This window comes from Hyperoodon ampullatus (assembly GCF_949752795.1).
Source record: "Hyperoodon ampullatus genome assembly, chromosome: 7".
NCBI lineage: Eukaryota > Metazoa > Chordata > Mammalia > Artiodactyla > Ziphiidae > Hyperoodon > Hyperoodon ampullatus.
The window spans coordinates 60,488,418-60,512,281 of record NC_136920.1 but is presented as its reverse complement, the minus strand read 5'-3'; the positions used below and the strand labels follow the sequence as shown (position 1 = coordinate 60,512,281).

Genomic DNA, 23,864 nt, shown 5'->3' with positions numbered 1-23,864 from the left:
AGGCTCCTACATGGGCATGCACACATGTGCAGAAACACACCACCCACGCAGAGAGGTGCCACCCACACAGATATGCTATACACACACACAGGTGTGCTGTGCATACAAAAATACACACAGCCAAACATGCTAAAAAATACACCAAACACGCACATAGATTAATACATCCCAACACCAATGCATTATTCATTAAAATGCCCGCATTATCAAATTCGTTTGTACACAGACGAATATTCATTCATGAAAATCATACAAAAATCTAAAGCACAGAATATACCAAATAACAGTGAAAAGGCCCCCTTCCTTCTGCTCTTTGCCTCTCCCTCTCCCTTAATGCTCTCTTCCTTCTGGACACTTCCTGTCTACCAGAGTCAGCTGAGTCCTCTGGTCATCATCAGCAACCTGGCTGTGCCAGCCCTCACCGGTGCTACTTGTTGGTGAGTTTGTGCACTCAGGCAGGCATTTCCTCCAATCATTAGTTCCTACGATTCGAAGACAAAGAACTTTAAGTATAACAAAAATAAGAGGCTTGCTGGGGGCCATGCATCTACCTTCTCTCACTTTTAAGTGCCGGCAGCTGATGAGCCTTGAATAAAGTGTCCACTTGGTGCAAAGCCCTGTGGACAGGCAGTCGTGGAGTAAAGGCTACTCTAACCCCCATGCTATCAGAATCTCCTTCCCAAAGCCTAGGTCTGAGCACCTCACTCTCCTCTTCAAAAACTGTCCATTCCATTCAATTTGCCAAATCTTGAATGAGTGGGGCCTGGGAACATGGAAGACTCAGATCTGGCCCTGCTCTAAAAGCACTCCTCTCAAGAACTATGTGTTAAATGGAACATTAAGGTAGTGGTCAACCAGTATTCCTTGATCTTCTTTTTTGCTAGGGAAGTGTTGTCTAGACGTAAAGAAGGGTTAAGACACAGTCCCTGCCACAAGGATATAATAAGTTGGCTGGGGACACTAAATACACAGGTAAGGCCGTGTCACCACGAGGCCTGGCTCAGGGGGATGTCCAGCCACTGTTTGTTGATGGACAATCCCAGGCTGAGGAAACATTTATTTATACCATGACATAAAATCATTCCTATTGAAACTCTCTGCTGCTTTTTTTTTTTTTTTGCGGTACGCCGGCCTCTCACTGTTGTGGCCTCTCCCGTTGTGGAGCACAGGCTCCGGACGCGCAGGCTCAGCGGCCATGGCTCACGGGCCCAGCCGCTCCGCGGCATGTGGGATCTTCCCGGACCAGGGCATGAACCCGTGTCCCCTGCATCGGCAGGCGGACTCTCAACCACTGCACCACCAGGGAAGCCCAACTCTCTGCTTCTTAAAGGACCATAAACTTACTGACAATGGCAAACATTCATTAAGCATTTACAAGTGGCTGTCTGCCTGGGCTGCAGAGAAGAGGTGTGGGAGGACGAGGGGAAAGGAACAGAGAGCAGAAAGTATGATCCAGGCCAAGGAAACTTATTGTCAATAAGAAAAATTAATACTTTTATACATGATCCTATTTTCTAATAGAAATCTGGTACAAAATATTAATATAAATAATTTTACTACAATATAATTCACATACCATTTAAAGTATACAATTCAAAAAAATAAATATACAATTCAGTGGTTTTAAATGCACTTACAACATCATACATCACCACTATCTAATTCCAGATCACTTTCATCATCCTGAAAGGAAACCCCGTCACCATTATCAGAGACACTCCTCATTCCCCTCAACCCCAGCAACCATTAGCCTACTTTCTCCTTCTGTATTTGCCTACACTTGACATTTCATATAAATGGCATCATACAACATGTGGTCTTTTCAGTCTGGCTTTTTAAATTTAGCATGTTTTCAAGGTTCATCCATGTTGCAGCACGTGTCATTCACGCTACAACATGAATGTAGGAATATAGCACGTACTTCTTTCTTTTATTGTTGAATAATATTCCATTCTGTGGACATACCCCATTTTGTTTACCTGTTCACCAGCTGATGAACATTTGAGTTGTTCCCCCCTTTTGGCTGTTATGAATATGCTGCTACTAACATCTGTGTACAGGTCTTTGCATGGACGTATGTTTTCATGTCTCAGGTATATATCTAGAAGTGGTGATGATAATAAGAATAATAGCCACTGGTATTTACTTACTATGTGCTAGGCACGGTGCTCTGTACTTTATATACGTTATATCATTAACTCCTTACAACCATCCTGAGGGGCAGGAATTAAATTCCCATACTACAGACATGGAAACTGGGCTCAGAGGAGTGAGACAACTAGCCAAGGTCACAAAGTTACTTGTTTGGAGCAGGAGTCTAACGCTGGTCGACTACAATTCTCCACACTCCCACCAGGGCAGCCATGACACACCACTGGTGAAAAATGATTCTGTGTTTTTTTTTACTGCTTACAGGATAAAATACAACCTTCCTAATAAGGAGGGTGCCTGGGTTCTTCCTAACTAGCAGGCAAGTCCTCAGAGGCTCAGTTGGAGCCTCATTTTTTCTTTCAATTCTGTTGGTGCTTACTGGGCACTGTGTATCAGCCCCCTGTATATAGGAAGATGGGGGACTGCCGAAGCCAATGAAGAGTTTTCTTTTTTACATTTCTTGACCACTCTGTAGCAACTGATACCTTGGCCACTCTCTCCTTTGAGTTCTAAAAAACACTTTTCAGGTTTTCCTCACACCCCGTGACCGTTCCTTCTCTCTTCTGCAGGCTCCTCTTCCTGTCTTTAAGATGAGGTCGGGCTTCCCTGGTGGCGCGGTGGATAAGAATCTGCCTGCCAATGCAGGGGACACGGGTTCGATCCCTGGTCCGGGAAGATCCCACATGCTGTGGAGCAACTAAGCCCGTGCACCACAACTACTGAGCCTGCACTCTAGAGTCCGCATGCCACAACTACTGAAGCCCGCATGCCTAGAGCCCGTGCTCCGCAACAAGAGAAGACACCGCAATGAGAAGCCTGTGCACCGCAACAAAGAGTAGCTCCCGCTCGCCGCAACTAGAGAAAGCCCGCGCTCAGCAACGAAGACCCAACGCAGCCAAAAATTAAAAAAAAAAAAAACAAAGATTAGGTGCCATCTAGAGTTCGAGTCTAGGCACAATTCCAGCTCTCCAGAAGCTAACGGGGACCAGAGGTGACCATGCAACAACTCAGGCCAAGTGTGATCAGTGTGCCGAAGGAGGGACAGCAGGACTGTGGAGGCTCAGGAAGGAACACAGCGCTAAGGGGCTTGTTCACCTGGCCCAGTTTTCCCAGCCCAGCCCTGTTCTCTCTGGTGCTCAGCACTGAGGACTCGACGGGCAGAGGCAGACATCATCTTCCCCTTCCCCAAAGCTCTTGGACCACAGCTAGGGAGGGTCGAAAGAGAGCTACAATCATGTAGTGGAAAGGCCTCTCCTTTCTCAGGTAGCCTCAGCGGGAGCTCTGTCACTAAATATGGGCTAGAGTGGAAGGGGGATGAGGGAGAGACCTCTGGAAGGGAAAGAAGAGAAGGACAAAGAGAAAAGAGAAATGGTTAAGAAAGAGAGGGAAAAAAAATTGGGAGAGAGAAGGGGGTGGGGAGAGGAAGAGAGGTGAGAGAAGAAGATAGTGGAAGACCAGAGGGTGAGATTAGAAGCTTCAAACAAGTGCTGTCAGTGATCTATATTTGCTTACAGAATGAAAAATGCGTGCCATAAACACTGGCCACTGAGTAATTTCTAGTAGGAGTCGTGTCACTTCTCATAAAGGATGGGATGGGGATAGGTAGGGCATCTCTGCACCGGGGCCAGCCAGCACAGGGATGCCTTTTAAAGCAGGGCTGGGCCTGTCACCAGCCCAGGAGGCTCTCAGCTAGGCCCCACCCCAGCCACCCCCAGCGGGGAAGCCAGCCAGGCTCCCCAAGGTTCTGGAGCCTCAGGGCAGCACGGCTGCTCCCACTTTAGGAAGGCTGAGGCAGGGGCATCATGGATAATGTCCATCTAATATTAGTCCCCCAGCCCCTGCACCCTTGCTCTGATGCTCTGGCTTGACTAATTGCTGTAATAATTGATAGAACCTGACTTCTACAACTGATCGATTTCACCTCCACGACCAACGGCCACAAACCATTACACTCCAATAAATAACCACGTTGGGCCTCACCCGCCTGCCCTCTCCAGGGGCATCAGGATGGCCCATGCCCTGGCCTGACCTCCCCTTGCCTCCCACCCAGGGCCCCTCCGGGCCAAGCAGCTGGTCTAGAGGGTCAGGCTTCTGGGAGTAAGTCAGAGGGCTGGGTGGAGGTGGGGAGCGCTAATCGCAGGCCATCCGTCACCTCCCACTGGCTGTCTGGGGCTCAGGCCAACACCTGGAGCACCCCAGACAGTATAGTGCAGGACCCCTCCCCTCCTCTCCCTGCTTCAGATCAGTGTGTCCCAGCTTATAATATTTGATAAACAGAAGATTGGCTCCCTGGCAGCACTGCTGCGGCTGCGCCTGCCCCCTACAGCTGTGGAAGGTCACTCATTGGGGAAATATGTTTCTGTCAGTGGTATTGAAAAAAGTTTAGTGGAGTGACAGGCCTCAATTTTTCAAATTTTATTAACTCCATCCTCTTAACCATTTGTCTTGAATTCCTTCAGATTCTGGGGGATCTGTCAATAGGGCTCGGGCCAGGAAAGTAGGATGGGGGTGGATGGTCCTGGACTGGTTCTGGCTGGTGCCAGTGACAGGCTCGGGTCTCAACACCCAGGGCAGGATAAGGTAGTGAAAATGGTATTGATGGGAGAGAAGGCCTGGCCCACAGGGGCTCAGGGAGCCTGCTGCTCTTCTCTGGTACAGCACCTGCTTTAGGTTTGACATAATCATAGGCTTTCTGAGTGGAAAAAGACCTTAATGATGAGCTCTTCCAATTCCTTAAGAAGAGACTCCCCTACTACATTCGAAACAGGTGGGTCATTCTGGCTTCCCTGAACATGCTCAGAACCCAGTCCCAAGCTCATGGCCTACCAAGGGGTTCCCGCTACTAAACTGAGGGCAGATTCTTTTCGCATGAGCCCCAACCTCTCTCTCCAACCCCACTCCCACCTTGGACTTCCTGTAAACACCTGTTCATCTTTTAAGACTCAGTTCGGGCTTCTTCTCCAGGAAACCTTCTTTGCTTCCCTACCACCCCAGGTTTGGTACCATCCTTTGTGCTCCCACAGGCCCTTCTGCTTCTATCTTACTACACTGATCCCTGTGTTAAAACGGTCTGTCTCCATCCAAGACTGAGAACCCTCAGAAGTCAGGGACCATGGCTGATCCACTGCTATATCCTGACTACCCAGCACAGGGCCCAGCACAGAACAGGTGTTCAATGAGATTTACCAAATGAATGGACTTCTTTCTAGGTGCTATCTTCTGAGAGCACACGCAACATGGCTGTTCTTCCTGACCCAGAAAAGCCCTTCTCACAGCAAGTGTGTGACCATGTTCTTTGCTCCTGTGTGCCAAAGCCCCCAGTCTCTTTGCTGGTTCTAGACACCTCTTTGTCTGGGTGACGGATCAGGTCAGGTCAGGCTCCGACACCCTCAGTGTTCTGTGGGTGGGAAGTGGGGAGGAAGTGGTTGGAGAGAGAGGCCCACTTGCCCTTCCTGGGGAGAGTGCTAAAATCAGAGTGGGAGATGGGATTCAGATCTTCTCTGTGCTGACAGCAAGCCTAAGGTGGGGAGGGGAGGAGGCATGTTACTTCCTCCTCCCTTGACACCACTCTGTTCTGGCCCTCTGCTACCTCTGTGAATATCAAAGAAGATGATGTGTATGAGACAGCTTAAAAAAAAACCAGTAACTGTCCTATACAAATGTGTGAGGCTATATTATCAATAATATTGACATGCTCACCCACTCCCTCCCACCCCCCACAGTTCTATCAGCCATCGGGGCCTTCTAGTGATCCAGATCTACCACCACTGCAGTTTCCATGATTCACCCCTTCCCCTAACTGCAGCTGGCTCCCTGCCCCCTAACAGGGCACACGGCCTGAGAGCCAATGGGGATGGGGGTCACCACTCCCTGGCTGTATGACTGGGGTCCTGCTTCATTTCTCTGGTGGTAATGACTGCTGCCCTGCCTACCTCTAGGGGTTTTGTTTGAACTGAATAAGATAAAAAGCTTGAAAACTATTGGGGGGGGGGGGAGAAAGACTGTACTGGCTGTACAATGCTGTTTGTAATAACTTTTGCATTCACTCTTCCTTTCCATTTTTACTGCTGGCTCCTTTAGCACCTTCATCCTGATTTTCACTATTTTAACAGTCTGTTTACTATTTCCAATTAGAAGTTTTTGTTGAATATAAGGGAAATCTTTCCCATGATCAGAGACATCAATGTGGAGCCATCCATTCTTTTTGGCTGCAAGCTCCCCATCAAGGAAGCGCTCCAAGAGAGATAGGACGACCACATGAGAGATGCCGTGCACCTGTCCCACCTCCACACTCACCTTCACTCACCTCCACACTGTTGTCTGGGACACTCCTCATGCCTGGAACCCCACTCCTTGTCTCCCTGACTATCCAGACCCTACCCCTTTTCAAGGGCCCTTCTCTGGGAAGTCTCCTCACCCTTCCAGTTCTCAATGCTCATCATCTACGGGCTCCTATTATCCTCCCCCCACTCCTCCCTTTTCTGGGAGTCCATCTCTGTTTAATCTTCAGAGCTAGTCTGTGTGTAGCTCCTCAGGTCAGAGATGGACTGATTCTTCTGTGTGTTCCCAGAGGCTGAAGGTGAGAGAGAGGAGCCCTGTCCAGAATGCTGCAGGCAGCACAGCAGCACTGGGAACAGAGCTGAGATTCCTGAGCTTTTCCCCTAAACCAACCACTGAGCATTCTCAACAGAATCCATACACCCGCACACATGTGCACCTGCAAATCAGCCTCCCTGGTAACCGAGAACATTTACTGAGTTTTTTTTTTTTTTTAAAGTATTTATTATTTAATTATGGCTGTGTTGGGTCTTCATTTCTGTGCATGGGCTTTCTCTAGTTGTGGCAAGCGGGGGCCATTCTTCATCACGGTGCGCAGGCCTCTCACTATCGCGGCCTCTGCTGTTGCGGAGCACAGGCTCCAGACGCGCAGGCTCGGTAATTGTGGCTCACGGGCCCAGTTGCTCCGCGGCATGTGGGATCTTCCCAGACCAGGGCTCGAACCCGTGTCACCTGCATTGGCAGGCAGATTCTCAACCACTGTGCCACCAGGGAAGCCCTACTGAGTTCTTATTATGTGCCATACCCTGTGCCAACTACTTCCTTCTATTTAATTCTTAATAAGAATTTGATGAAGAAAGGAGAGGTATAATTTTTTTCCATTTCACAGATAACTGAGGCCAGTGGAAGAGCAAGGTGAAAGGAGACTGGCTAACATTTGTTGGGTGTTACGGCCTTTATATACAGTTATTTATCATACAAAGACTGAGAAAACAGAAGCGGGGAGAGCTGAAATAATCTGCCCACAGTCATGGAACTTATTATACTATTTTCTCTTTTGTATATGTTTGAAATTTTACATAATAAAAAAAATTTTTTTTAAAGAAGATAGGTCTGGTTTTCCACCACACAGTGCTACCTTCCAAAGGCCTGATGACTCAAAAAGAGGTAAAAATCGTCTTTCCTCTTCCCTTCCAATGTGCTCAGATGATCCAAAACCAAGATGGGGGTGGGGCGGGTCTCCAGAGGCAGGTTTGGGACAGACAGCTTTGTAGAAGGGTATGAAATGGAACTCCTTTTCCTCCCATTCAGGGCTCCCCTGTCTGGGGTGACAGAGGAGCCCCCAGACAAGTCATTTAGAAGTCCTAGCTGGCCCCCAGAATGTCATTTGGAAGTCCTAATTCTCTGACACAGTCTCGGTGGGAACCCTTGCCTTCAGGGAGGTAGATTTCTAAAATTCATGGAACAGAGAGCTACTGCCTCATGGCTCCATCATTAAAATTCACTGAGTACTGACTTTGGGCCAGGAGCTGGGCACGCAGTGGAATCAGACTTGTTCTTGCCCTGGGGGAGGACCCAGACTGGTAGGAGACAGAGAGCGACAGAAACAATGACAATACAGTGTGGTGTCAGGATGAGAAGAGGATGATGAATCCCTCCCCCCACTCCAAGGGAGCCATACACAGTGTAGCTGGGGAGATGGAAAAAGAATACCAGCTTTAGAGCAGAAGGTGCTATAATAAGAACTAAGGGAAAAAAAGACTGGAGAAAGCCTGGAGAGGGGAAAGTCAGAGCTCAAGGTCATGGAGACTGAGTGGGAGAGTGTAAGCTAGAACCCAGGCCTTCCAGTCCAGGGCTCTTTCTACTTGCCTCGAGCCTTACCCCATGAGCTTTCAGTTCCAGCACTGACCAGAGGGACTAGACTACACTGGGTTTTCACCGTTCTCTTCAGTGTGTCAAACGCCTATTTGCCTACCACTCAGACCCAACATTCTTCAAAGACCAGCTCCATTTCCCCTGTCTTGAAGCCTTCTCAGACCACTGCAGCCTACGTGGACAACTTCCTCCTTTGAAGCCCTAGAGTACTTATCTGATCATACACTTTTCACCCATATGTGTCTTGTCTCCAGAAGCAAATGCATTACTAAAGGGATGCTTTGTGAAGGCCTAGAAAAGGAAATGGTGATGATCCCTAGGCATCAGGATGGGTTCACAGAAACCAAGTCATGCCAGACTAACCTCATTTCCTTTCTTCATCAGGATTACATGTGTTTGCTTAAGCAGGTACAGTTAGGGCATATGTAGACTTCTTCAGACATGTGCTGGGGTGTCTCAGGACAACACTGAGGACACAATGGAGAAATGTGTGCTCCATGTCACTACAGTGTGGAGGGTTAGTCAGTGACTGGTGGACTAACCAGACCCAAGCGGCAGGGTGGAGTGACTGACAGATCAGAGGTGAAGAAAAAGGAAGTTTCCAATGGCAGCAAAAAGGCTTGGTCCTGGTTCAGCATGTTGACCCCTGACATGGGGATGGCCTTTTATTGTGTTCAACATATCTATGGATGTCAGATTAGGGTGGGAAGAGTACCAAATACATGTGTGGAAGATGGACATTAACAGCTAAAACACATGAGATGAAAATTAATGGAGATAAATGGGAAGTCATGGGTTTTGGATGACAGACAAAGTGGAGACTGTTCTGGGAAGAGTGATCAAGATAAGAAAGGGTTTAGAAGCCATGTGAGAAACACGGTTTAAGGAATTGGAGGTTTAGGCTAGAGGAAAGATAGCTCAGGAGAACATGCCTGAATTTTCAGGTATTTGAAGGGAGAACATGCCTGAATTTTCAGGTATTTGAAGGGTCATCATGTGGAACAGGAATTAGATTTATTCTACATGAACCCAACAGTAAAATTAAGACCCTTGGAAGCAGATTTTGGCTCAATATTAGAAAATTCTAACCAGTAGAAAATCCAAAGATAGAATGTGAACAGCCTCAGGAACAAATGAGTTCCCCAGCACTGGAAGTGTTCAAGCTCTGAATGGGTAACAATGTGGTAGGTCTACTACCTACACATCAGTTTACAGAGGGTTTTTTTTTTAAGATTGTTAATTTGTATTTATTCATTCATTCAGAGATACCTTTGGAGAGCCTTCTATGCATCTGGCACCATGCCAGGTGCCAGGGACAGAAAGGTGAATAAGAACACACTGCCCTTGCTCTCAGGGAGCTCCTGATCCTGCTGAAAGCAGATGGACAAGTTTATTTCAATATATCTTATGCCTTGATTACAGGCCTCAGGGCAGAGAAGGCTGACTTCAGCTCAGGTTAAATCAAAGAGTTCCTATGGAAATTCAAACACATGTTTGGTTACTAAAGGTCATAGTTTAATCAAGGCCAAATCATTTGTGTAAACCAACTACTGGCTGTGGGAATAGAAGTGTATACTGAAGCACAATTTGTGAATTTTTGTGCATGGTATTTTACTCTTACAGTCCAAACTGGTCTTTGGCTGGGACTTGTTTATGTATCTACAGATTGTCTTACAAGTGGCTGTGGTGTCAGGGCAAAGTGATTTAGCCAGCGGGGCTACCCAACTCTCCATTTCTTACCCACCCTATGGGGACTGCTTCAGCACAGACATAAACATGCTCCTGCTGTTACCTTATTGCACTCATCACATGGGGAGGCTAGAAGGCTTGATTCAGGGATATGATTGGATTTTAAATCCCAGTCTCCCAGGATTTTAATTACTGGTCTGGGGCAGCAGGGCTAGGCACTGGCTGCCTTTGGATGGAGGAGGTCGATACGCTACTCCACAACATATTGAGCCACAATGCCTGCAGACTCTATTTCTCTATTTAATCATCTTTTGCAAAATTTACAGTGGAACAGGAGGGATCAATACTGAATTTATCACATTCTCTTGTAAATATGAGCCAGGAAAGAGTTCCAGGCAGTTTGTTACTGAATGGGAGGGAACACGTCTGTGTATAGCTGGGCATTAGGAAATGAGACAAAATCCATACTTCTTGGCATAAGCTACAGATGCTCAGCCAGTCTCTAAAAGCCTGAAGACAAGTTCAATGGGAAGAACACTGATCCATTCATTCATGTGATCAACCAACCAACATTCCAGAGCACCTATTTTATGCTGAACCTTGTATAGGCTCCAGGAACACAACTGGAGCTCTGCTCTTGAGATCATAATCACAAATATCACAGTGGCTCTGCCACTTACTAGTGGTGGAACTTGGGCAAGTTACTTAACAGCCTAATGCCTTTGAGTATGCATATGGAAAATGTAGGTAATAAGAGTATTAAACTTGCAAAGATATTTTAAGTACTGAAAGAGAGAAAAGCCTTAGTCTAGAGCTTGGTACAAAGTAAGAACTCAATAAATGACAGCTATTGTTATTTTTACTACAATTACCATTATTAAGCATTCCTTCCTATAATATTTCTCACTAATGGTGTATGTGTAGAGATGGAGGTGTTGAGGAGGGAGCCAGCCACCCCAACTCTTTAGCAGATGGAAGGGAGACTGAGTGGCCTTCCACAGGTTAGAGACCTACTCAGGCCTACTGGCAGCAGAATCAGAGGAACAGAAGGAAGAGGATATATGAGGAGACACATGCTAAGCTCTGTTTTTTCAAACTTCAGTTGTAATCTTTAAAACAATAAAACAGCTTCCTAGGGAATTCCCTGGTGGCCCAGCAGTAGGGGCTCGGTGCTTCCAATGCAGGGGGCAGGGGTTCAATCCCTGGCTGGGGAACTAAAACCCCACATGCCACGCGGCTCGGCCAAAAATAAGCTTCCTAAAATTGCCGTGGGGTAACAGAGTGAGAACTGATTCACTTCAGGTAGGCAAAACCAGGAAAAGTGACAAGAAGAGACATAAATGAGTTGGCTCTTGAAGGCTAAGTAGGGGTTTGATAGGTGGTGAAGTGGGGAAAGGGCATCCCAGGCACAGAAAAGTGAATGAGCAAAGGTTTGGAGGCAGGAGAGACTCCATGCTAGGGAATGAGTAGTTGAGTGGGCCTATGGCAGAGACAGCTCCTGTGTCCCCAGGCCCACCTGGCTGCAGGCATGCCCCTGGTAAGCCTATCAAGCTCTGGTCCCAATCCTGAAGCAAACAACTGTCCCCTGCCCCTCTTGGAGATAGGGTGGTAGAAGATTCCTGGTGGACTGCAAAGAGACTTGCAGGCTGGGTTAGGCATGTGAGCTTAACTCACAAGCATTAGAAATTACTGAAGGTTTCAAAACAGGGGGGTGGTAGGGTTTTTCAGGGTAAAGGTTTGGAAAGGAGCCTAGAGGTAGGGAGACCAACAAGAAGTCTCTTACAATAGTCCAGGTGAGAGTGATGAAGTCTGAACTAGGATAGTGGGGACAGAGGAGAGAGGATAAATTTGAGAAAACTCTAAGAAAGATGGGCTTGGTGGAAAGTGAGGATGAATTCATCAGACACTTATAAACACTTTCTTGTTTGGGTGACCAGTAATGATGATGCCATTCACCAACTAGGGAATACAGAAGAAAGTATGAGGAGGGCGGGGCTTGGATACATTGAGCATGAGATGTCTACAGAATATGAAACATCAGCAGAGCTACTAGAGACATGAAAATGCCTGATGTGTTCTAAGGAAGGCAAATATGCAGGCTGGTCTGGTTAGAAAAGAGGTGATACAAAAGCATGGAAATGAACATTCAAATGTATCGAATATTTCACATACAGAGTTAGGTGAGGAAAAAGGCAAAAGCAAAAACTCCTGCCAAAGATTTCTGTTCAAGGCAAACCTAAGGTAGGGGTTTTCTAGATGAGGGATAATGCTCTGAATAGCGTGTGACATATGCACTGGAAGTATGAGGATCCTTAGTTCATTTTCATTTGGGGCAAGTTTCCTGTATGTTGTGGACTTTCAGTAGGCCAGCCCCTGTGCTCCCTACAATCCAGCACAGACTATGCTCAGGAGTGGCAGCAGGCTCCGTGACCAGAAAGCAGCTGGGAGCAAATGTCAGTAAGGAGGGAGAGACTCTGGATAAAGCAGAGTTCAAAGTGAACTATAATAAGAGCCTGGGTCCCCGGGCTTCAGCACCCCTCCTCCCCTTCCTGCAAATGACAGCTGAGACCAAGGCAGCCAAGCCTGGGGTCTGGGCTGAATTTAGCAGTCATAATTATACTGCTGACGTCTGGGGCAGAGCCACAGTCTCTGCAGAAGGCAGCAGCTTTTGTTCATGCGCTAAAAGCACACCATCTTCAAACATGCTAATCGCATGTCTGCTTCCATCTAACAACACTGAAGGAGGCTGAGGAAAGGGCACACAATGCCCACACATCTGGCTAATTCAGTTACGAGGCCAATCAATCTTGATGGGTTGTCTATAAAATACCAACCACCCCAAAGGACTGACTTGACCAGATGTTTAAGCTTCTGTGGACCAATCCCAGCCTAATGTCCATAGCAGAGAAGAGGGGGTTATCAAGAGATGGCTTAGGCTTCCACTCACATGTCTATTCCCAAAGCTAAGTAAAGCCTTCTGCTTGAATGAGAAGTACCAGCACGTCAGAGTGGTGGCTGAGCCAGGCTAACTGGAATGAAGTACACTCAAATATACAGACTTCCACTCTGACCTTAAGGAAGACAGGAGGCCTTATTTACAGTTGGCTTTGAGAACAGCTACAGAAACAGAAACTGATGAAATAGTTTTGCTAACTGCACTTCCCAGAATGGAGAGAATCAGGAATACAGAGGCAAGTATCTTTTTTTTTTTTTTCCCAGTACGCGGGCCTCTCACTGTTGTGGCCTCTCCCGTTGCGGAGCACAGGCTCTGGACTCGCAGGCTCAGCGGCCATGGCTCACGGACCCAGCCACTCCGCGGCATGTGGGACCCTCCCAGACCGGGGCACGAACCCGTGTCCTCTGAATCGGCAGGCGGACTCTCAACCACTGCATCACCAGGGAAACCCTACAGAGGCAAGTATCTTTAACTATGATATTAAATGCCACAGGCTGCAGTTCTGGGCACAGGAACTGTTCACCACTGATGTCTGCTTTTCAACCCCCCCATCAAGGTTGAAAGGAATTACTCATCTCCCTCATAGAACTGTTGCCAAAAAAACCAGAAACAAACAAACAAACAAACAAACAAACAAAAAACCAGGAGCCACTGCCAAACGGACTCTTCCAGTTAATACTCCTTCCTTCATGCCCAACCACAGTCAGCAGGCAATAGTCACTGAAAGTATAAGTGGAAGGGTAGTGGGGAGATTAGGAAAAGGAGAAGACAGGGAATAGACTTGAAATCTATACCAAGAGGACCATTTTCAACCCAGAGCTTCTTGCTGGTGCTAATGATTCCACTGCTTCTCAAAAGTGCTTTTCCCTAATTAATTCTAAGGACTTTACCAAGTCTGTCTCAGAGTTGAAGCTTCATGACAAACCAGATGGATGGACTTGGGTAAAGGAAACCTCCAACTTTTTAGAAAGTGGTTAGAGAGAAGCACATTAAAAATGAGGGTTTGGGCTTCCCTGGTGGCGCAGTGGTTGAGAGTCCGCCTGCCGATGCGGGGGACGCGGGTTCGTGGCCTGGTCCGGGAGGATCCCATGTGCCGCGGAGCAGCTGGGCCCGTGGGCCATGCCCGCGTACTGCAAAAAAAAAAAAAAAAGGGTTTATTGTGATAGCCCATGCCCAGAACAGTACCTGGCACTCAGTGGGAATTTAATAAATATTTGCTGACTGAATAATTATGCCCTACTTATGATGCAACTGAGCTATGTTCCTTCAATGTGTTTGTCAGGAGAGGCCTCCTGTAGTCCCTGGTAATAATGCTGAACAAAATCACTCACAGAGATCCGGGGCATCTTCTCTCAGCCTGAAAGAGAAGGGATGAAGTGCTGTTGGGAGGTAAGGGTATGGACCTCATTACTACCCACACCCAGAAACCTCTTCTTCCTCTGCCCATGGCTGTAGTAACCAATGCTGCTGACCAATCCTGCCTCCTTTGGATTCTTTTCTACCTTGATTTATATGATACACAATACCTAAACCTTTGTCTCCTTTGCAGGTTCCTGTTCATTCTTCTATCCCAAGTCATGGGTGACACCCAAGGCTGAGTCCTCAGCCCCTGTCCCTTTCTCTCTGTATCCATTCTCCTTTAAAAAAAAATAGTTCCAATTTGCACAAACTATCCCAGTGGTTCTCAGTCCTGGCTGTACATTTAGGACTATATGAGAAGTATTAAAACCATATCAATCCAAAATGGGAGAAAATATCTGAAATATATATCACAGATAAATAGCTAATATTCTTAACTACAAAGAGCTTTTAAAAATCAAGAGGAAAACAAAGACCAAAAGTCCTAGAGAAAAATGGGCAAAAGACATGAATAGGCAATTGACAAAAGGAGATAAAATGGCTCTTAAACATTTGAAATGATGCCCGCTTCAGTCATAATAAAAGAATCAAACTAAAACTATACCAAAATACTGTATCTCACCTATTAGATTGGCAAAAATTCAAAAGCTTGGCAATATACAATGTTGACAAGGCTGTGAGAAAACAGCCACTTTCATACATTACTAGTGGGAATGCAAAATGCACAACTTCTATGGAGGAGAAATTTGCAGTATTAACCAAGGGCATACATTTATCCTTTGACCCAGCAATACGACTTCTAGAATTTTACTGTAGAGACGCACCTCCCACAATCCCCAAATGTATGTACAAGAGGTTATTCACATAGCATTATTTGTAATTGTAAAATAATGGAAATCAAGCATAGGATATATAGCACATACACACGATGGGTTACCTTGCAGCTGTAAAAAATAAGGAAGATTTCTGTGAAATGATATCGAGTGAATTTTAGGAAATATGGTTAAGTAAAAAAAGCAAACTTCAGAAGAGCATATATAGTATGCTTCTATGTAGGAAAAAGGAGAAATAAGAAAACATACATATATTTGCTTATACGAAGAAATACAGGAAGAATAAACCAGAAAACAATCAAAACTGGTTATCTACAAGGGGTCAGGGCTTACTAAGGAGAGCAGAAAAAAGTTGAAAGGGACACAGGAGGGAGTTTTACTTCTCTGAGTATACCTTTTTTTTTTTTTTTTTGCATTATGTGGGCCTTTCACTGTTGTGGCCTCTCCCGTTGCGGAGCACAGGCTCCGGACGCGCAGGCCCAGCGGCCATGGCTCACGGGCCCAGCCGCTCCGCGGCATGTGGGATCTTCCCAGACCGGGGCACGAACCCGTGTCCCCTGCATCGGCAGGCGGACTCTCAACCACTGCGCCACCAGGGAAGCCCTGAGTATACCTTTTTTGTACAGTTTTTAGAAAAACGTTAATGTTCTACATATTCAAACAACAAAATTAAAACAAGGAGAGGTAGAGGAGATAAACCCTAAAACTGAAAGAATATTAAAAAAATTAACCCAACTGTATTTCAAATGAACAACATAAACACCCTGAAGGGAAAAACATCCACCTAAGTAACTGAGGAACCAGTATTTGACTATATACCCCTAGCCTTGGATGGAGTAGCTGTGAGAACTGTAAACAAATTCTGACCTGAACTCTTTTAGTAGTTTGTTTCCTATAGTGGTTTAGCTGAAGTAGGTCTGAAGATTTTTTTAGATGTATTATAGGATTAAGCAAATGAGTACATGTATCAGTGCTGTTTGGAGCCAGAATTCTCATTACAGAAGAAGGGGCATAGAAATATGAAATGTGTGAAGACAAGGAAGAACGCTGTAACAATGGACTGGGATGGGAGGTATCAGTGTTCTCAGGACCTCTAAAATAGGTATGTGCATATGCATATATGTGTGTATATGTATATGCATGTGTGTAATAAGCACAACTATTACTCATGTTTCGGTCTCTAATACAACTGCCCAGTAAAAAGTTGTAGGGCTTTCAGAGAAATGGCTGATTCCAGGTCAATGGCAAGGTGGATCCAAGGTAAGACTGAAGCATCTTGCTATGCCAGAAAATACGGAAATTAAAAAAAAAAAAAGATGGGGGTATGGCACCCTGGCCAAATCTGAGACAATTTTAGCACCAACGTAACAACTAAGGTCAGTAATTAATTCTAGAACATTAAAACAAGAGTATCCACAAGCACATTTTGACAATAAAGAGATAAATGGGAGAAAAGGGGTTCTTGTTGACCACAGAATGCCAGTTGCTGACTGGTCAACTGTGGAGTGAGCACTGGAGTTGGGAAAGATGTAAAATATTCATTTTGCAACCATCATATAAAGATTTATTCAGGAAAGAACCATCGGCGGATGCTAAGTCTAGGGGGGAAATTTTGATGAAAAGGATAGTTGAATGGCCTTCAAAATGTCTCCCCATAGACTTTATTAATTTCAAGGGAAAAACTAATAATGATACAATGGAGAAACTGGACAATACTTGGGTTAGAGATAGGGTGGGAGTAAGACTTTTCACTGAAAACCCTTTTGAATTTTGTATTGTGTACAAGTTAACTATTCAAAACTATTAACTGTTCAAAATCAGGAAGAAAAATAAAACATTTATAAAATATCTCTGATAGTGTGGTAGATAAAATAATGGCCCCCAATGATGTCCACGTTCTAATCCCTGGAACCTGTGAATATATAAAGTTAACTTGGCAACGGCGAATTAAGGTTTCTCATCGGTGACTTTGAGATGGAAAGAGTATCCTGGATTATCCAGGTGGGCCCAATGTAATCACAAGGGTCCTTTACAAGTAAAAGAGGGAGGCAGAAGGGTCAGTGTCAGCGTGATGAAATATGAGAAAGACTTGAGGGACAGTTGCTGGCTTGAGGATGGAAGGGGACTGAGACAAGGAATGTGGGCTGCCTCAAGAAGCTGGAAAAGGCAAGAAAACAGATTCTGAGTCTCCAAAAAGGAACGCAACTCTGCTGACACCTTGATTTTCGTCCAGTGAGATTCATTTCAGACTTATCTCCAGAACTATAAGATAATAAATTTGGGTTGTTTTAAGCTGCTAAATTTGTGATAATCTGTTTACAGCAGCATTAAGGAGGATACATAGGAAAAGCTACAGTGGTTGCCTCTGAGGAGGAAGACTAGGCATGTGGAAGGCAGACTTCCTTTTCACTATACATCCTCTGGTACTTCTTGAAATTTTTATTTTTTACCTTTTTTTGAAGTAAAAATCACTACAGTTGCTAAACAAGCCAACAATAGACAATCACTTCAGGGGCTCTCTACTGACTTCAAAGTTGAGTACAAGTCCTCTGGCTCACCCCCAAGGCCCTCCACACTCAGGCCTCCCCACCCACCATCCGATAGGTGGCCAGTTTCTTCCAGGTCTTGAACATGCAAGGCTCATCTCTGCACCTCCCACACCTGACAAGCTTCCCTCCTCCCCACGCTGGTTTGAATTCTGCCTGTCCTTCAGGATCTGCCTCCAGGCGCCCTCCTCCATGAAGCTTTCTACAATGCCAACACTCATCTTTCCCCTCCTCACCTCATTCATTATACTTACTGTTTTTTCTGACCTTTGCTTACATTTAATTTAGTCCTGTTACCTACTGTCATGGTGTTTTCAGTGTGCTTTGTGTCTGGGCCTTTTCACCAAACCAGCACTCTACAGGGTGCAGTCTGAAGGAAGGGCCTGTATCTTTTTTTTCTATTCCTGTAATGCCTAGTGCCCATTTATAAATGAACTTAGCAAACATTCAGTGAGCATCTACATGTGCTAAGGATAGTGCAAGGTGTTGTGGATGTAAGCCCTGCAGATCCAGACCCTACCTTGTGTAATGAAGGTGAGATCTATTAATCAGATAACTGAATAGCTACATGCTGTGGTAAGTGAGATAAAGAAATTATACAGGCTGCTTTAAGAGCAGAGGAACCTAGAAGAGGGATGCCAGTGGTCAGCTGCAGGAAAATAATTAATAGTTGCTGAATAAATATGAATACTTAGATTTGCAATTAGATAAATCAAAGAGCAATTATTCATCAGAATCACAAAATTTGAAAATGGAAGGGAGCTTTGAGATCACCAACTAATAATCACCAACTTAGACCAACTAATTTTACAGATGGGGTAAATGAGGCCCAGTGAGGGGAAAGGGACTTATTCAAGGGCCCACCACAAGGTCAAGTTAGTGCAGGTCACCAGACGCCCAGTCAGCACTTCCCACTGCACAGGGTTCATTACTTTAAAGGGAATTTCTGAAGGATTCCTGAAGTGGCAGGCTCCTTTCTTCTGCTACACTTAAAAGAATTCATTTCCAAAATGATATTCAGGAAGGAGTCTGTGGGATCAGCCTACAGAGAGCACCTCTGCTGTGTTCTCCCTGGGACACTTCTAGGCCTCTGTGTAGAGGAAAAGAGCATGTGAATACTAGAAGCAAACTCTTTTTGGGAAGGGAACCTCGGTTCTGACCCATCTGACCCTGGGATGGGCCTCTGTTGCTACTTTGCAGGCTCTGACCTTCAGACTGATGTTCCCCTTCTTAAAACACAGTGCTGCCCTTTCTCTGTGCATTCTGCCCAAGAGCACATTCACTGGAGGGGCACGAGTGGGCTGGCAAAGGGCAGTTGGCCCTGCCTTGGGAAATCGGAATCCTACTCAGATGTTTCCAGGCCCAGTGCAGGTGGAGGAAAGCATAGAACGCAGAACAGACCTGGCCCAACTGATGCTGACCTCTCCCTCACCCAAGGGAGCCTTGGCCTCCAGCTGCCACTGTTGGCGGTGATGAGCTCATGCCAGATACCAGCCAGGCTCATCTGAGGACTGCTTGGAGCCGATTAAAGCCTTGATGAAATGCGGGTGCCTGGATGGCAGGTGGCTCTGGAGAGCTTGGGGCTCTGGTGCCCAGGCGCTCTCATCTCTAACTCAACTATGCAGTGACTCCTCTATGCCCATAGGATCTGGGATACAGAAACACTTTTCCCTGGGGACAGCAAGGACAGTTCATCATTCTGCACTGACTAGGCCAAGGGCAGAGGACAGGACTCAGGGTCACTGAGGGCCCCTTTTAGCCCTGACCTACCATATGAACTGCAGTAACACCACAGAATTCCTCCATTCCCCAAAATGCCCCTGACTGGACTGCTGGGTCCTTCTGGATGACTAATGGCCATCACTCTCCACAGGCTTTTCTCAAGTCAAGTGACAGGCTAACATCTACACTTCAGGTTTCCATGTATATGCTATTTGCTCAGGGAAGACCTCCCTCACCTTCTTCAGACTAGATTAGGTCTCCATTACACTCTCCTAGTACCCTCTACTTTTCATTAATACTACTTCTTTCAGTGGTAATTACTTAATAATTTTGTGATTATTTGCCTAATGTCTATACTCTGCCAGACTTAAAGCTTCATAAGAATGGGGAGTGCAGGAATTCCCTGGCAGTCCAGTGGTTAGGATTCCACGCTTTCACTGCCAAGGGCGCAGGTTCGATCCCTGGTCAGGGAACTAAGATCTCGCAAGCTGTGTGAAGCGGCCAAAAAAAAAGAAAAAAAAATGGGGAGTGCTATACTTGTTAAGGTAATAACTGGAAGTCAATAAAAAGACCAGTATGGGCAAGAAAAAGTTTTACAGGTAAGTTTTTTGTTGTTGTTGTTGTTTTTGTTTTTTTTTGCGGTACGCGGGCCTCTCACTGTTGTGGCCTTTCCCGTTGCGGAGCACAGGCTCCGGACGCGCAGGCTCAGCAGCCATGTCTCATGGGCCTAGCCGCTCCATGGCATGTGGGATCTTCCCGGACTGGGGCACGAACCCGCATCCCCTGCATCGGCAGGCAGACTCTCAACCACTGCGCCACCAGGGAAGTCCTACAGGTAAGTTTTTAATAGTATTCTTTAAAAAGAAACTTTTATATACAACAGAGGGGGCCCTCCTATACACCACATTAGCTATGGGACCAACTGGCTTTACAGCCTGCAACCAGTTACCCATCCAAGCCAATCTTTTCTGGTTTTGAGTGGCATGGAGGATTTTCTTTCTTTTTGTTTAAAATAGCATTATATACTATAAAGCTCACCTATTTAAAGTATACAATTTAATGGTTTTTTAAAAAAGTATATTTACAGAGTTGTGCGACCATCACCATAATCTGATTTTAGAATACCTTCATCATCCCCAAAAGAAACCTTGCACCCATTAGAAGTCACTCCCCAACGCTCCCACAGAAAACTGCTGGCATGGAGGGTTTTTAGCTCTGTGTCCAAACAACCAGAAGAAAACTTTAGCATCCAATCATCTGACATGATTTCTTCGCCATACAGATGAAAAAAGTGATGCCACAGAGGGGCTGTGATCTGCCAGAGGCCCTACAAGGGTGAGATGGTGGCAGAGCTGGGGCAGATCATGGTCCCCAGTGCCTGCATCCTAATGGCATTGCTTTGATCTCTCTGCCATGTAGTGTGTCTGTCTATCCCAAACTGTTTACCCCACTGGACTTTAAGCTACTTGAGGGCAGAGGCTATGTTCCGCTCATTTGTCTTCCCCTCTTGCCCAGGAGTACCATCAGAGCAATGATGCTTAAAATGTAGTCCACATACTTGTGCTGGTCTGTGAACTTTGTTACTAGTCATCGGTGAGACAAGCACAGTAAGTGAGAGTAAGTGTCTGGAAACTTTTATAGCAACTTAAGAGTAATTTTGTCTGTTGAACCTAATGACAAATTTGGGCCTGTATTTTTTTTTTTTTTTTCAGTACGCGGGCCTCTCACTGTTGTGGCCTCTCCTGTTGCGGAGCACAGGCTCTGGACGCGCAGGCTCAGCAGCCATGGCTCACGGGTCCAGCCGCTCCGCGGCATGTGGGATCTTCCCAGACCGGGGCACAAACCCGTGTCCCCTGCATCGGCAGGCAGACTCTCAACCACTGCACCACCAGGGAAGCCCAGGGCCTGTATTTTGTATGCCCTGTCAAAATATATTTTTTTCTAATAATTTGTTTTCATCATATTTTACAAAAAAGAAAACCTGTAGAAGACAGGTTTTTCAGATAGTTTGAGAAGCACTGCCTTAAAGCAACCCCTTCCCCACTCTCTTCTGCTTCTCCTTTTCCCTGTTTCCTTGAATCTCTTGCACTGGCTCCTCTTTTCATGCTCACACCTGAAATGTAGGTTCTCTCAGTTGTGTCCTTGGGCCTCTTTAGCTCGACAACTTTCCATGGACAACTCAGACTAAGCCAGCTTCCACCACCCCCAAGAGACTGACAACGCTCGAATCTTCACGCCCAACTTACAGTCCTTTCTCTCCTGAGCTTCAGACTCATTCTCCAACTGCCTGCTACACATCTCTACAGGAGTGTCCCACAGGTTCCCCGGCTGGTCAACAGCTATTTATTAGTCACCTACTATATGCCAGCTGTGAGGTTTTTCCCTAGGAGCCGTGAACATGGCAGTGAAATAAAGAGACAAGGTCTCTGTGATTACAAGGCTTACATCCTAGTGGCGGGGAGAGAGAGATGATAAACATGCAAACAAACATGATCATTTTAGGGACCGATAAGTACCATGAAGAAGATAAAATAAGGTAATATGACAGAAAGTGACTGGGGGGCTTCCCTGGTGGTGCAGTGATTAAGAATCCTCCTGCCAATGCAGGGGACACGGGTTCGAGCCCTGGTCTGGGAAGATCCCACATGCTGCGGAGCAACTAAGCCTGTGTGCCACAACTACTGAGCCTACGTGTCACAACAACTGAAGCCCAGGCGCCTAGAGCCCGTGCTCTGCAACAAGAGAAGCCACCGCAATGAAAAGCCTGCGCACCACAACGAAGAGTAGCCCCTGCTCGCTGCAACTAGAGAAAGCTTGCGCACAGCAACAAAGACCCAACGCAGCCAAAAATAAAATTAATTAATTAAAACAAAAAAGTGACCGGGGAGCTATTTTACTAGGGTGAGGCCTCTCTGAGGAAGGGACATTTGAGTTGAGACCTGAATTCCCAAGGGGCAGAGTGTTCCCATCACTGGGAGAGGTTGGTACAGAGGCCCCGAGATGGAAAGGAGCTCAGTGTGCCTGAGGGGTGAAAGAAGGTCAGTGTCACTGGAGAACAATGAACAAGCGGGGTGAGGGAGTAGCTAGAGATGAGGTCACAGAGACAGGAAGGGTCTAGATAACATAGAGCCTTGTAGGCTCTGGTAAAGGATTTGGATTTCATTTTGGCTTCACTGGTATGCCAACAGAAGATTTTAAATTGCAGAAAGACAGGGTTGATGTTTTAAAAAGATCCTCCTGGCAGTTATGTGGAGGATGGATTCATGGAGACACAAGTGGAAATGGTGAGACTACCCAGGAAGCTGTGGTGATCATCCAGGAGAACTGCATCGTGGTCCTGAACTGGGACTAGAGTTTGACTAGAGGCAAAAAAGGGATGGTTCAAGATGTACTTTAGAGGTACAGCTGACAGGACTTACTGAAGGACTTGATAGGCAGTGTAAGGGAGAAAGAGAATTCAAGGATAACTCTAAGATTTGTGGCCCGAAAACTAGGTAAATGACAGTTATCATTTACTGAGATGGAGAAGACTTGGGGGATACCAATTTTGGGAGAAAAATAGAAGTATATTTTGGCCATGATGACACTGAGACTGAGGAAAGAACTGGAGCCGGGGAAGTGAATTAAGTGATTACCTATCATTTCTTTTTGAGGACTTTTAACCATGAAGGGATGCAGAGAAATGAGGTGGCAGCTGGAGGTAGATATGGGGGTCAAGGGAAGTTTTTAGTTTGCTTTGTTGTTTAAGATGGGTGATATTAAGGCATGTTTTTATGCCGATGGGAATGAGCCAGCAGAGAGGAGAAAAAGGATAATGTAGGAAAGACAGGGGATCACCGGAGGAGCAAAGTAATTGAGAAAGAGAGAGGAAATAGGAGCCTGAGACCAAAAGCAGAGGTGATCTTAGGAACTTCTTCCATTGCAGAGAAGGAAGGCAGCATACAGGAGTATAGGTGCAGGTAGGCTGGTGGAAGTGGTGGTAGGAAGATAAGGTAGTTTCCTTATGACTGCAATTTATTTTCTCTATGAAGTGTGAAGTGAGATCATTAGTTTGGGAGTTGGGGAAGGAGAGTGCTGGAGGTTTGAGGAGAAAGAAGGTACATAAAAGTGGTCATGATCCAGAACAAGACTGTGATTTTACTCAAGAAGTGTAGCGGGGTGGCTGCCAGTACTGAGTGTCTGAAATTCACGGACATAAACGTAAAGTGAGTCAAGTTAGCATGGTTGTGTGATATTTTTTTCTCCAGCAATATTCAGCTCTTCAGATACAGACATGAAGTAAAAAGAAATTGGGTTTAACCAGGGCTAGTGTTTCATCAGGTGATTACAAAGAAGGGAGAGAGAAGCAAGGGAATGGTTAGAACACTGGGCCATGGAATCTAAAAGTGGGAAAGAGGGAGGAAGAGAATGTTCAAAGCAGAACTGGTCATTCCTCTGCACATCCAATCCACCCAT

General features: G+C 45.9%; 1 protein-coding gene across 4 annotated transcripts in view; it reads right to left on the bottom strand.

Moving 5' to 3' along the window:
• CLPB (ClpB family mitochondrial disaggregase) overlaps positions 1–23,864 on the bottom strand; it is a gene marked incomplete at both ends in the record, with an annotated part of 164,371 nt that overhangs the window by 56,133 nt on the left and 84,374 nt on the right. The gene's annotated exons all lie outside the window — the stretch shown is intronic.